Below are 15,905 nucleotides of genomic sequence, written 5' to 3'. Positions count from 1 at the left end.
GAGATACAGTTCCCCGCCACATTTTGTCACTTTTTGCGGCCGCACTATGGTCTCTTTATGCTAAGCCTTTTTTACCAAGAAAAAGTATATTGTGCCTGCCCTTCAAATGTTGGCACCCAATCGCCGCCACTGAAAAAAATTAAGAAAAATTTGTCAGTTGTATAAACCTTGTAAGTTAAGAAAAGTGACCCCCAAAGAGTAAGAAAAGTCCTTCAGTCAAAAACTCATACGATGAAAATACTACACTCAGGAACATGTATTTAAATTACGAGAAACTTCACGATTCTCTACCATCTCACTTTCTATCACTGTCGCCGAATACATAAAATCAAATATGTGCCTTGTATTTGCAACACAAGCTTAAACCTAATTCACATATATTTTACTGTATTAAAATGCATGAAAGAATGTGATTAGAATGTATGGCTGCGCATGGGTAAACCTTTCCTTGAAATAATTGTGTGCATCAGAGACAAAGCGAAAGGAAATGGAACAAGATGCGACAATAGATTAGAAAAGAATAAAGAGGAAAACAAGAAAATGAAAGGGAAAAGAAGTAAGAGGAAAATCGGGAGTGTAAGAGAGAGGGGGATATATACTACATACACATAATATACACTATATATGGTCTTACATTTATACTGCCCACCCTAATCTATCACTATGGAGGTTCTGCCCACCCCGTCGAAAATTTCTGGCGCCGTCCCTGATTCCGATCTACTGTTACCAAGTTTTTATGGAGTTTGCACTGTGCCTGACAACTTGAAACGCATTTCCCTCACAATGTATAGTAGACGCGCTAGCTACGTTAACGAGCGGCTGGCTTTGAAGTCGACGGAGCACGCCCACCAGCTCCAACAATACATTCACAGCACGGTCGAGACTCCATGTGGACTGATTAGTTGATTTAGTTTATTTTACTTAACTTTTTTGCACCTTTGGCCGTTTGGTGTTTTTTTTTCATTAAATAGATATTTATTTTCTTAATTGCTAATTTCCAACTTTACGTAAGTAGGGTTCGAATAAATAAAGGTTAAGAAAAACGAAAAAGTAAAGAAAAAGACCTGAAGAACTCAAGAATATTTGTTATTCAACTAAAAGCTACGCAAGATGAAACTTCTGAAACCATTTCATTTACGGAAATTGTTGAATATTTGTTTGCCATTACAGGACATAATGCAAATGTTGAAACACTACTTTCATTACAATCAGCACAACGTACTTACGAGAATTTTTTTTCTTTTCATAAATTCTGTAAAAAGTTTGGTACTGGTCCACATAATTTCAAAGAGTTTGGGAGTCCAATCTCTCATAAATATATTTTGACTCAACCTGAAATTTTGAGAAGTGCATTGTTTAGTATGATTACAAGTTTGGAAGTTTTGCATTAAAGAATTCATTAAGAAATCTTTTTTATACTGAAAAATGTCAATTTTAAATTACTCTCTAACGTGTTTTATAGAATATATATTATTTATTGCGAATGTTTTGTGTCCTACATTTTCACTCAATGTCCTACATTTTGGGGCATTATGTCCTACATTTCTCTTATAGCGATCTGGTAACCCTATATAGTACCCCATGATCTAGGGCAGTGGTTCCCGAAGTGCGCCCCGCGCCTAGCTTACAGGGTCGCCGCGAAATGCGTCCCACTAATTACAATTGTAAATTCAATCAATTATATGATTGTTCCAAATATTTGCTGATTTAGTAGTACTTTTTACATGTAAAATGTTTCTGAATTTGAAATATGTGTTTATTTTTTAACTTAAGGCAAGCAACCTAACCACACTAACTGAGCATTGCAAGTGTTAGATAGGCCTACATTCTGACTTGGGCGCCGAGGAAAAATCTTGAAAAACTAAGGGTGCCGTGAAACGAAAAAGTTTGGGAACCCATGCTCTGGGACAAAGTGAGGAACGAGTAATCTTGAACGATGGTTATAGATCGGTTAATTCATTGAACCCTCCAGCCTAACTATTGCCTATTTTGGGGTGAGTATAGGAAAATGTTCTTAAAGTTCTTACCTTCACTTATTCTCACCCGACAAGTTGGTAGGTGCTTGAAGAAAAGTTTCTTAAAGACAAAGTGAGGAACGGTTGGGAAAGCTTCCTTTTAGTGGCGTGCCCAGGATTTTCGAAAGGGGGTTGCGTAGTCAGCCCTCATTTTGCCATCTTTTCCTGCCTTTGATGACTTTCTTTTTAAGAATTCTGGACCAAATGGGGAGGTTATGACTCCCACCAACCCCCCTTATGCACGCCACTGTCTATGAGAAACTTACGAAGGGTACAATCTCATTCCTAAAGGCCTAAATTTATTTTGTAAGATACTGATAAATAATTTGCAGCTAGAATGAAATGCAAATAAACGGTGTAATATTTTACGACACACGTGGCAAGGTATACCCGGAATTTTCCATATTGGAGGTGCAAGTTTGTGTTTAGGGGATGTAAGGATAAATTTAGGGGGGAGACAAACAAGACACCCCTCCCCCAAAACATTGTTTCAATTTTAAGTTGTGGGTTCTTGGAACGTGTGCAAGTCTTGTAATTTTCTGTAGTAATTAACGCCAATTACTGTTACTGGAATGAAATTACATGTGCGAAATAAATAACTTATATCTGACATACATTTTCCAGGGAGATTTGATTGATTGATTGATTTGCTTTATTTTACTTTGCTTTTTGTGCCACCTTTGGCTAATTTGCGAAGATGGGGATGAGTGATGATATGACGATAGGACACTCACAAACATCCATGCCATCGAACCCGGGACCCCTGGTGTCGTAGCGTGATGTGCTAACCACTTCGCCACGGGGGCCGGCTTTCCGGGGAGGTGAATGGCTCCTTAACCTCCTTTCCGGACTCATATACTGTATTATAACTATTGCAATTTCCCTACTTTAAACAGAAGCCTCGTTTTATCGAAAACGGAAGTGGGTTAAAAGTCTTATCACTGATGCATTCTGTGCAGAGCGAAACTGAATATCTTTCCCAAGGAGGAGGAAGTTGCTAGGGAGGTTATTTCAGTCGATTACCGCGCGAGCGTCGGTCGCTCGGCGCCCCCTTCATGCAACTTGTCCCGGCAAATTGCGTTACAGGAAGTCCGTAACAGAAACCGCTTGATTTGTAATGTTTCCACTTTTCACAATTACAGTTACAATTACAATTGAAATAAGAACGTACCTTGTCGCAAGGATGCTGGAAAAGGTGTCTATTCCTTGCGCTTCCTGAAGTGAATAATTTTTGCCATGGTGCAAAGAGATTGCAGAGTTTATAAATCAGGATGGTATATTAATTCCATCTTTTTCTGAATGAGTAGTACAGGAAGCTTGTTCCTGATTCATTTTTGCTGATTTGCCACCCAGTTCCAGTATCATCATTCTCATCAAACTCTCCCAGCTCCCTTGATCGCGTGATTATCTAATTGTGATAGAATTAGTCTGTTCGCGAATGAAGCGAACAACATTCGCCCGGGGCCTCTCATTTGATTAGCGCCAAAAGCTTTTCTCTGATTATACGCAGTCCGTCCAGTGGGAAAGGTGACTAATTAGAAATGAAAGACAAGACGTTGTGGCGGTGGCCGCGGTGGCTCAGTCGGTAACGCGTCTGACTACCATGCTCAAGGTCCCGGGTTCGATCCCCGGCCGGTTCAAATCCGGGAACTTTTCTAACGGTGGAAACGGCCCCGGCGCCTACCCAGCGTCGAATAACATGGGTACCTGGGGGAAACCCTGGGGGGTAAAGGCGGTCAGGGGCGTGATGCTGATCACATCACCCCCACTCACGACCGGATCAAGAAAGTGTGGGGCGTTACCCCCACACCCCCTATACGCCTTCATGGCGTGGTGCTATGCACAGGGGAACACTTTACCTTTTTTACCTTTTGTTTATTCACTGAAGCGGTTGTAGATCTTTGTGAAGCAGTCTTGGTACTCCTGTTTCGAAATTGCCTCCAAAATCGCGGTCGAAGCCTTTTGGATGTCTGGAATGGTGTCGAAATGCCTTCCTTTCAATGCCAGTTTCAGTTTTGGAAATAGCCAGAAGTTGCATGGAGCTAAATCTGGAGAATATGGGAGGTGCTTGAGCTCCCCTATCCCTTTTTTGGCCAAAAACTGGCGTACCAACCTGCTCTTGTGCACGGGTGCATTGTCGTGCAACAGAGACCATGAGCCATGTTCCCAATATTCAGGCCGAACTCTACGAATCCTGGCCAATAGACGATGCCAAACACCCACGTAATACTCAGCGTTCACAGTGTGACGGTCTGGAGTGAATTCCTTGTGGATGATGCCTTTGGAATCGAAGAAAACCGTGAGCAGGGTTTTGATTCGGCTCTTCTGCATGCGCACTTTCTTCGGTTTTGGAGAGCCTGGACCCTGGACTTTCACGAAATCTTGCATACCACTTAAACACGTTCTTACGGCTCAATGCCTCAATACCGTAAACAGTTTGAATCATTTGAAACGTCTCTGTTCCACTTTTACCCAATTTGAAACAGAATTTAATGTTGGCACATTGCTCCGTTTCCGACCTACGTTCAGCAGGTACAGTGGCGCAGGAACGTTTTTCATTTGGGGGATACAAAATTCAGCCTCCACAAAAATATATATATATACAGGGTGTTTCTAAAGGTCGTTTACAACGCTTGGGAGGTGATTCCTCACACGAAAACAAGCAAAAAGTCTAAGTTCCATTTTTACGACTGAGGCTTCGTTTGCGAGATAGGAGCCTCGCAAAAGGTGACAAAGTGAACGTCACACCTAACTGGGACGAATACTATCACAGATAGAGAGGCGGTTCCAAGGGAATCATAAAGGAATCGTATGTGCTCAGTCCGGAAGTCACTATGAAAAGTTCACTGCACGCATGCGCAATGGAGTCCTCAAAGGAATTGGGGATTTCCAGCAACAACAATGCATGGAAAAGGTATGTAACGCAGCAAGAAGGACCGTGACAATGAGAAATGCGTTCAAGACAACACATCCCGACCTCAAACATCAAAACATGACCACCGAACACAAAATCCGAAAAGTTGAGCACGGTTGCATACCCCAGTTACACGCGAGGAATGAACGAATCATGTCATGTGGCATACGAGAGACAGGAGGAGGGAAAGAAAAACACAATATCAGATGATTGCGACAACGTGTATTTTTACAAGCGACAACTACGTAATATCCCCCCCCCCCCCACACACACACAACAAACAACAAATGCTACAATATCTTACGCACAGACAGTCCGTGTCACTGTACACCAACTGAAGATGTCACTTTCACCACACAAAGGGGGTGGGGAGCAATACCAAAAGTGTTCGCACGCGATCATTGTGACGTAAAAGAGACCAGTTTTGGAAGCGCTGCACAGGCAAGTCTGGCTCTCGTAGTCTACGTTTGACCTTCATGACTGCTGTTCCCGCGAGAGGAGCTCGAAGGGTTGGTTCTCTCCGGCAGTCGTCCCAATCGTGTTGCAGGTGCTGGGATATGATCAGCAGTTCGCTCTAGGTTGTCATACGCATTGAAGAGTACTAGTATGTTGCATTGAAAGAAGTTGACGTGGTGGAGTGGGCAAGTCAAGTATCGCAACAATTGGTCTGTGGTGTTCGTACGGTGATACGGCCAATTTGTGCAGTGTGCCAGTGTTAAACAAAAACAATACTTTGCAGTTCCAGCTCCCTATTACACAGATGGCTGCGTATACGACCCAGCAGCTAGCAGACATGCATCTCATGTATGGGGAGGCACGTGGTAATAGCCGTGAGGCAAGGCGTCTTTATGGAGAACGCTTTCCACATAGACGTTTACCGTCTCACACCATCTTTCAGGTAGTGGACAGTCGACTGCGTGAAACAGGGTCAGTGTTACCACCGCGACAAGAAGTTGGAAGACCCCGAAGTGTACGCACACATCAGTTTGCAGAAGATGTGTTAACAGCGGTCGCAGAACATCCTGGCACCAGTACGCGAGTGCTCGCTCGGGCACGAAACACGTCTCATGTGAATGTTTGGCGAGTGTTGTCAGATGAAGGAATGCACCCTTTTCAACTGCAGAAAGTACAAGAACTGTTACCTCGTGACTTTCGCCCTCGTATGGAGTTTTGCCAATGGTTGTTGCATCAGCTGGACACAAACCCTCACTTCGGGGCAAACGTATTGTGGACAGATGAAGCCATTTTCACCAGGATGGATGTCTTCAATAGTAGAAACAGTCATGTATGGGACTTTGACAACCCACATGCACTTTTTGTGGCCCATCACCAGCACAGGTTTTCAGTGAATGTGTGGTGCGGGATAGTACATGATCATTTAATTGGACCATACATTCTCCCTGTTCGCCTGAATGGTCGCACGTATCATGCATTTCTTAGTGAGGTTCTGCCTGAACTGTTGGAGACCGTACCTTTGGCACTGCGGCAAGAAATGTGGTACCAACACGATAGTGCACCAGCTCATTTCGATCGTAATGTACGACATTTCCTGCATGACGTGTTTCGCAATAGGTTCATTGGTAGGGATGAGCCTGTGCCTTGGCCACCGAGGTCACCAGATCTCAACCCTCTCGATTTTTTCTTCTGGGGAGAAATGAAAACCCTCGTATACGACACACCTGTCACATCAGCTGAGGACCTCGTTGCTCGCATCAACGTCGCCGCCGCGACGGTAGCAGATACACCTGGCTTGTTTGCTCGTACTCGACAATCCTTGATTCGTCGCTGTCATCTCTGCGTAGAAGTAAACGGCAGACATTTTGAAAACCGTCTGTGATTATTGCCCTCGGCAAATACCAGTGAGAACACTTTTGGTATTGCTCCCCACCCCCTTTGTGTGGTGAAAGTGACATCTTCAGTTGGTGTACAGTGACACGGACTGTCTGTGCGTAAGATATTGTAGCATTTGTTGTTTGTTGTGTGTGTGTGGGGGGGGATATTACGCAGTTGTCGCGTGTAAAAATACACGTTGTCGCAATCATCTGATATTGTGTTTTTCTTTCCCTCCTCCTGTCTCTCGTATGCCACATGACATGATTCGTTCATTCCTCGCGTGTAACTGGGGTATGCAACCGTGCTCAACTTTTCGGATTTTGTGTTCGGTGGTCATGTTTTGATGTTTGAGGTCGGGATGTGTTGTCTTGAACGCATTTCTCATTGTCACGGTCCTTCTTGCTGCGTTACATACCTTTTCCATGCATTGTTGTTGCTGGAAATCCCCAATTCCTTTGAGGACTCCATTGCGCATGCGTGCAGTGAACTTTTCATAGTGACTTCCGGACTGAGCACATACGATTCCTTTATGATTCCCTTGGAACCGCCTCTCTATCTGTGATAGTATTCGTCCCAGTTAAGTGTGACGTTCACTTTGTCACCTTTTGCGAGGCTCCTATCTCGGAAACGAAGCCTCTGTCGTAAAAATGGAACTTAGACTTTTTGCTTGTTTTCGTGTGAGGAATCACCTCCCAAGCGTTGTAAACGACCTTTAGAAACACCCTGTATATATATATATATATATATGTCCAATCAAGTGTCGCAATGATAATAATTAGGATAATTATATTTAATTAAATTAATATATTAATTAATTAAATATGTACATTAATTAATATTGTATTGTTATTATTACATGAATAGGTAAAAGATAGTAAAAGAATAGAAATATAACAGCAAGTATTAATTATCTAGCGTACGTGTAGTTAAGATCGCCAAGATTTGCATAAAAACAACTGCCCTGGCAAGGAATTTAATGTCAGATAGAAAAAGAATTGAATATTTATTGAATAACACAAAAAGGAGTTAGATCCAATTAACGAAAAGTAACTGATTAATATTTTATGGATATTATCATTAGTAGTGTGCATAAATCTTTGGAATTCTTCAAAGCCGTATGAGCCAAATTCCTTGCCTTCCAATAAGTTCAGCGGAGAAAACTATCGAGTATACAGGGTGCAGCAGAAATAACTCCCGGATTTCATTCGTGAATAACAAAGCAACGATAGATGTTATGCAAAATTTTATTTCACAGTTGGAAAGAACAAGGATTACTATTTTGTTTCCCATATGTACCGAGACAACTCCATGAACGACTACTTTTTTGAGGAAGACTGCACGCATCTAATGTAACGTCTGACGCAAACCAAATCAATCAATCAAATATTCCCATCTTACTCCCAGACCTTGTAAATCCAATCCAAAATCTAAAGTCGTTTTCACGTTCAGAAGACACAACGGCGCTTATGGAGAAACCGCACAGTGTTGCCAATACAGCGCTAGCTCATGTCGCCGGGAAATGATGACCTTCCTTCACAATGAAGGTGTTACATATTTTGTATATATAATGATAATTATATGTAATTATTAATATTAATATTATCCTGTGAACGTTACAGTTACCCTTTTTACTATGATCCATTGCGATCACTACACACGCGAGTGTAATGCACGAATATGACACTTCAGAAATCACTTAACTGAGAGCTCACACAACTGAAAACGCTTTTTCGAGAGAGGGAAAAAGTCGAAACAGACCAAAGCAGATCTCTCACTCAAGTAAGGGGAACCTGGCACATGGGTTAGATTCAAGTTGCAACCCAAACAAACAAATGAGTTATGGGCCATGTGAACTGATAAGACGTGAATGACTCAAGCAAGGCATGTCATATTTCTATCTTGAAGCCCCATATTTTGTCACGTGTTGGAAAGCCTTTCAAAGATTAGTATGATGTCTACGAATTTATGTGTACGTTGGAAACTGAAAGGTGATCTTCATTTCAGTATTAATGTCGACAGTAATGTAAACAAAAACAACGTGTATTTGCGACAGCACTAATGTTGCTCACAACAGCAGCATTGGAAATAATTGTCAATTATTAAATTTAAGTAATTTTAATTCTATTATAACAAACTGCATGAAGTTCATATTTTTACTGAATGGAAATAAAATAACAACTCGAAAACTTGGTGCTGATTAGCCGGAATGCTGCGGTGAGTCAGCTCAAGATGGCCAGACAACGTCTCCTTACTTCGCGCGCGGTTCGGGTTAAAAAGAAACTCCAAATGCATGGAAGTAATATTTCTGGGAACCTTTGAGTCGTTATAAAAAATAATTTCATTATTTTCTCCACAACTTTGTCGCTGGAAGTTTTTACTTGGAATTACAGAACAAAAAATGGCCAGCGACGACATTTTCTACTGCACGAATATAAAAAATCTCCACATACTTTATTTGAATATTTTTTAATGCAAATATGCTTTAAAGTATTGATAAATTCTGAGTGCCACCGTCACCTATGACAATTAAAAAACAGTGTCAATTTTTTTAATAATGAATGCTTCAATTTTATGGCATGTTGGAATGAAAACAATGTAAAAATTGTGTTTTCACAGAAAATTTGCGTTTTTAATTTATTTAAAATTATGTAAGCAAGTTACCAGTTTTTTGTGTTCACCATCGTATTCTCTACAAAATTTCCTGCAAAACTGCAGGTACCGATTTTACTTAAGCTAAATTTGTAAATCCAGAAATTTCACAACAGCGCGCTCGTATTTCCCATAAGAAAAGCATTGCCTATAAGAGCCCATTGTGTCTCCTGAACGCGAAAACGACATACCAATAGAACCTGCAGTGAGTCTCATTTATCTCGTGCATTCATCTGCCTAAAATGGCGTTGTGTTTGTGTTGCATTCGATATCACAATTAGATTTTAAGCAATTAATGTCCAATTAAGTAGTATAAAAGTATATAGGATAAGGACAGAATTTTTCAGAAAGGAAGAGCCCCTCTCATGCAGATTTGGCCATACTTAAAACTTGCTCAACATGCCCATATGAGTTTTTTGCTCTAGTGTGGAACTCTGCCTAACCCAAGGATTTTGGAAAAATTCCCGAAGGGGATTTTTCAGAAAAGAAGAGCTCTTTTCATGCAGATTTGCTACACTTAAAACTTGCTCAACATGTTCATATGAGTTTTTTGCTCTAGTGTAGCACCCTGCCTAACCCAAGGATTTTGTAAAAATGCCCTCGGGAATTTTTCAGAAAAGAAGAGCTCCCCTCAGATTGATTTGCCTATACTTAAAACAGTGACAAGTTCCCATATGATTTTATTGTTTATAGTGTGTTTTTTCTGTCAAAATCTTGAATTGATATATAGCTCATAGGTATTGGGTCTTAGAACTTAGTGGAGTGTTGTGCATATCAGCTCAGCTATTAACTGCTGTTATGCAGGCAAAAATTGCCTGATCAATATAATAGGAGAGAGGCGGATAAATATAATTTATTGCTTCCATGTTTTTATAATTTTTTGATCAGTCCCATGTTTCGGCCAGCAATAAATTATTGCATGCCCGGGAGTTGTATGCCAGCAGATATAATCTATATTGTGTCTTTTCAGAGAGAAATAACATATTATTCATCATCATTAGTAAATGCCTGGGAGATTATATCTGTTGACATTACCTACACTGTGCCTTTTCCGAGGGAAATTACATGTCATTTGTCATGGAACTCAAAGAGAAATTCGTATCTACACTATGCTCTTTTCAGGAAAATTACTTACCATCTATCATATTGAGGAAATTCCTAGTATTGCCTTCTCGGATATTGTCATGCAAACTGGTTTGGTCTTGTCGCAACAAAATAATTGCAATATTTCTTTATTTAGGCTTTTTGGCAGATGTGCTGTGTTATTTGGGGGTAGGTAATATATATAAAAGCTTTTCTGCCACGAGCAGAGGTGCTATAAAATGGGTAGGTAATATATTTTCTGACGGTAAAGTGTTGTTTTATATCCAAAGGGCCTCTGTGTTTGAATCGGATCTCTAGAATTGTTCTGTGACTCTCTCATTTCTTACATCATAAACATATGATTTTTCACCTATGAGAATAACACTACATATAGTGTCATCAGGTAATGCCTCATGGAATTCACAGATAATTTTAATGTTTGTCCTGTCATTCACCACAACTTGTTTTCTTTTTGAAGTGTTGATTACAAACATGGGTCTCTGTGCTTTGAATTCATCTGGTGTGTAATACATGTCAATATTGCCAGTGGTGACTCTTTTGTATGATGAAAATGCCTCATATAATTTGAGGAAATCATCCTTGGAAATGTCTAAATTATAATTTTCTCTAGGAAATACCTCATTTCTGCCATTTTTAAGATATATATTCTTGATGTTGCAGTTATCAAATTTACTTGAATTTTTTCCCTGATTATTGTGTCTCCCAGTCTGAAACAGTACCACCACAAAATCCGGCATGTCATATTGTATACTGGAGAATGAATTTGTAGCATCAAACTCATAATAAGTACCAGATGCGGGCTTCTGTACACATTGATATGTATAAAATTGCAGAGGAATCTGTGGATTTTTTATTATATCAGCTTTGTATTTAAGAGCATAACTGGCCTCATATTCAACAACAGGGATTCTTAGCTCCATAGTCTGAATAATGCATTTGCCTGCATCAGGTAGGGTATTGGGCAGAGCTTCCCCTGTAGAATTTAATGTACTGTACCTCATCAAAGCATTATTATCATTGGCAGCTCTTCTAAATGTGATTCTTAAACCACCCTTCCACATAATATTTTTGTAATCTGAGAAGAATCCTGGCAACAGGCGCATTGGGAACAGCACTGTGTGGCTCTTGGATAATATTTTATCACCAGCCTCAAATCCACCTATTTTATAGTAAGAAGCCTCGGTTTTGGATAATTTTAATGTGGCCAAAGCTGTGGAGGTAATGCCGGGATAATCCACTCTGTTTATAACAACACCATGCTTTCTGATCTCAATTTCAGAGAACAGATGCGGCACAAAATTATCCACCAATCTTATATTTGAATTTGCCGGATAATCTGTTCCATCGAGCTTTACAACATCAAATTTGATGTATAGATCTGCTCTGTGGGGGTGTATAAAGCCATCCCCTACATCAAGATCAACCTCAATTTCTGTGTTAGGTTGATTTAAATTTGCAAATGTCCTCCTGTTTGGAGGGAATGATTGTAGCTCATAACTCTCAATATTTTCCATTTTCTTCTTGTATGTATTTTTATTTAAATATTAATCTCTATGATTGCAGTTGTTGTGGCTCCAGCAAAATCAACTAATTCTTCTTTTTCATTAGTGACCATCAATTCAATATAATCTATTCTATTATGGCACACAGGAAAATATAATGTTGGGGATGGAGTGTAGATGATTGGCTCCATAAATTCAGAATTAGGTTTGAATGTTGCAATGATGCCAGTTTGTTTGTGAGTGCCTATGCCATTTGATTTGGTGATCATACCCTCTGCCACATTACAGTGAATATTCAGAGTCTCTATGGCTAAGAATTTAGGTATATTAATAGCAGTGTGTTTGATTGCTGGTTCAAGTTTTGTGTTGTTCTCAAAGCCTAACAGCTCTCCTATAGTACCCAGATCCACTGTTTCTGTAGCAGATACAATCTCTACTCTGTGAGTGACAGAATTTTGAGTTAACACTATACCTCTGGGTAATTGAGCATTTAGAGTGGACAGATTATACTGCCCTGGAGTGATGACAATTTTTTGATCCCCTACTGCAATTTTGTTGTTGTGGTGTGTAATATTAGGGATCAAGTACATGCCATAAAATGCTCTGAGAGCTATTGTTTTGGGATATACTATGTCATCATGTAATTTGAGTTTCAATATTCAATTTTGGCTGGTGAGATGGAATACCCCCATGATGTTTCAGATACCACAAGGCCTTTTGAAAATTTTCAATTGATGGTAAAGAATCAGACATGTACACACCTCTAAAATTTTTGATGCCCAGTGGCTTGATTAAAGCTTCAATATCTTGGTTTGTAAGCGGCTCTTGTTTTTTTTAAACTTATTCATGGCTCTCTTAACACCTTTGCCTTGTTTCTCAATGGCCAGGTTATGGCGCTTCAATTCATCTAATTCTGCCTTATTTTTCTTGGCATCTATTACTGTTTTTGCTATGGCAGCTGATCCCCCAGCCAAGCTCCCAACAGCCCTAAGTGCTGCTAAGATGGCAGGGATGGTAAATATAAATCCCCCCACATGTGATTTTTTTCTTGATTGCTGTAATTTTTTTAATTGGGGGGTACTAAGCAACAATTTCATACCATGGCCCTTGGCAATAAAAGAATTTTTTTTCTTGCGCTGCTTTTTGGTTAAAAGGCTGTCAATAGGCCCAAGAGATTTAAGACCTGCATAAGATATTTGATACATAACACCCTTGGCCTTCATTCTAGGTTTATTATATACATATTCACAGCCCCCACCCCAGTTTTTGTTTGGTGTTCATAGCTATGGTGGTCCCCAATGCTGCTATTCTCTCACTCAAAAAAGCATCTTTGCTTACAAATCTACCAAATGCAGCGTCTTCTAATTTCTTGTCTGCAACATGTCTCTTGTCAAGATCAGAATGTGTGTTGTATGCTATGTCATGGTCTCTGCAAGCAGCATCTAAAGGATTAACACCAGGATCACTTCTGTTTAATCTATGGTCCAATTTTGTGCCTGGACCACAACACTGATAGCCTGGAATATGTAGTTCAAATGGCAGCTTGTTTATAATGTCATTAACCAGGCCCCGACCCTCAGAAATATTCCAAAATTTAGGTGGTAGAGTATTAATAATTTTTATAAGATATCCAATCCCCTTAGTGTCATTCACTATAAAATTAGACAATTTTGTGCTTATCATGTCCATAATTCCAACCTTTTCATTGTAAAAATTGTGGTTGCCAGCATTTTCCTCCCCAGCTATCACCAATAACCTATCTACAAGTTTCCTGACATCATCAACCCAGACAAATTCTTTAGGCAAGGTGTTGTATTGTTTGATTCCACTGCCAGTCTTGATCTGTGACCATATGGGCTTGATTAAATTATTGTATTTTGCTCCACTGCTAGACTTGACTCTTTTTTGTGTGGGATCATTGTTCTGGTATAGAGCATCTGATTTTATTAATATTTCTTTGTAATGGTCATAATCTTGATCTGTATAGCTGCCAGGCCTTTTCCTAGTCATCAGTTCCCACAATCCAGGTGTGCCGGGGTACTTAACAAAAGCACCTTTTTCTCCGAGACGAGATTCTGAATAAACAATCAGATCATCCCCCATAAATGTTACTCTGAAATTGCCAATTCTATGTATGATGCTACCATCACGCTCTGTGTCAGCATATAAGCCAAAAACCTCATCTTTGTTGTCTTTAGGTGTGCTTAAATATTTTTGAGCAAGAAGACCCAATTCAATAGGATCCTGTGTAGCTTCAATTCTTCGAGGAGCAATAGGACTAGGTGTATGAATGCTGGAAAGTGGGGTGATTGGATAATCTAATATGTTCCTGGCAGCTACAGGTACAAGCTCTGTGATCAAATTTTGATTTTGCTCTGTAACAGTTTTGATATTTTTACCTAATTCACTAATAGCATCAATGATAGGCTGTTCTGTTTGTTTCTGTTGTTCATAAATTCCTCGGTTCTGTGATTTCCATCCCTTAAATCTTTTTACAAGATAATCTCTTAATTTAAGATCATCAATGATTGGCCTTTTCATGGTTATTTATATATGTTTCAATGTCTAGAAAATTGTTGATTTTATTTCTGTATTTGCCACTATTGGGTGTTCTTGTCATATCAATTGTGACAAACCCATAACTGTCCTGGTTCCAGCACCTGCTGCAAAACTTAGAAAAATCATTGTAGCTCAAGTCCCCACCTACATATTCATCATGTATGTGTTTGAGGTTGGTATGGTCTTGATGAAACACACATATAAAATTGCTGTTGTCTCGGATCAGCTGCTTCGGTATTTTTGAAAAAGTCTGTGCCAGGTAGAAGCAATCAATGTTTTTGTGCCGGCCCTGTGTAAAAAAATTTCTAACCTTGTTTTGATTATCCAGTATAATGTCATCAAACACAACAACAGAATTATCGAGACATTCATGGAGTGGCTTAACATCTGGTTCAAAAGTGGCAATATCCAATCCATCATATAGCTTCATCAGCTGCTGATATTTTAATTGTTCCAAGCTCTTAGAAAAGACATACAAGTGCCTGTTTTTCCAATCTAACCAGTTGGGTGCCAATAAAAAATTATCAACCATTAGTGTAGTTTTACCACAAGCAGATGGCCCAACAATAAGACACCTAATATTATCAGGCAGCAAGTTGCCATTTCTCTTATTCTGTTGTTCAGGTTCTGGCAGCCTTTTTATAACATCCCAGGTGCTCATATTATTATTTTGTGTGCATCGATCCAGCTGTGTTCTGGAAGTCCTAGCCATTTGACAAGTATCTTGTTGCCTTTTCTGCGGATGATTTTTTCTATGAGATATGTGTCAGGCTGTTTAGTTTTGCTGAGTTCTTCTTCATAGAATCTGCCTTTGAGAATTTCTCCTCGGTGGTCTTTTATTATATATGTGTTAAGGGTCCCAGGTTTAATTTGAACCACTGTAAATAATTCAGTGCTCCAGTTTCTTGTAAAGTCTCTTTTGAATAAGTGCTTATATTTGCTGATTCTTACTTGATCACCCACCCTGTATTTGGCCTTTCTTGTTGTTGGCTGGTATCTAGGATAATAAACAGTCCTGATCAATTTTTGCTCATCAGATGAAGTTACTTCAGAGGGTTTCATGTTGATTGTGGAATGGACCGAGTTGTTATATTTATGTAGAAGTTCTGGAAGAATATTAATCCATTTATAATTACCTTGAAGTGTAAATTGTTTATACATAAGATTTTTTAGGGTTCTGTTGAATCTCTCTACAATTGAGGCCTTGAGATCACTGTAACTCGAATAATGTTGTATTGACTGGCTTTTAATAAATTGTTGAAACACTGAATTATAAAATTCTTTGCCATTATCTGTTTGCAAATAGCGCGGTGATCTTCCACTCTGATT

This window comes from Lepisma saccharinum, chromosome 22 (assembly GCF_977018435.1).
Source record: "Lepisma saccharinum chromosome 22, izLepSacc3.1, whole genome shotgun sequence".
Lineage (NCBI taxonomy): Eukaryota > Metazoa > Arthropoda > Insecta > Zygentoma > Lepismatidae > Lepisma > Lepisma saccharinum.
This window is presented reverse-complemented; position numbering follows the sequence as displayed.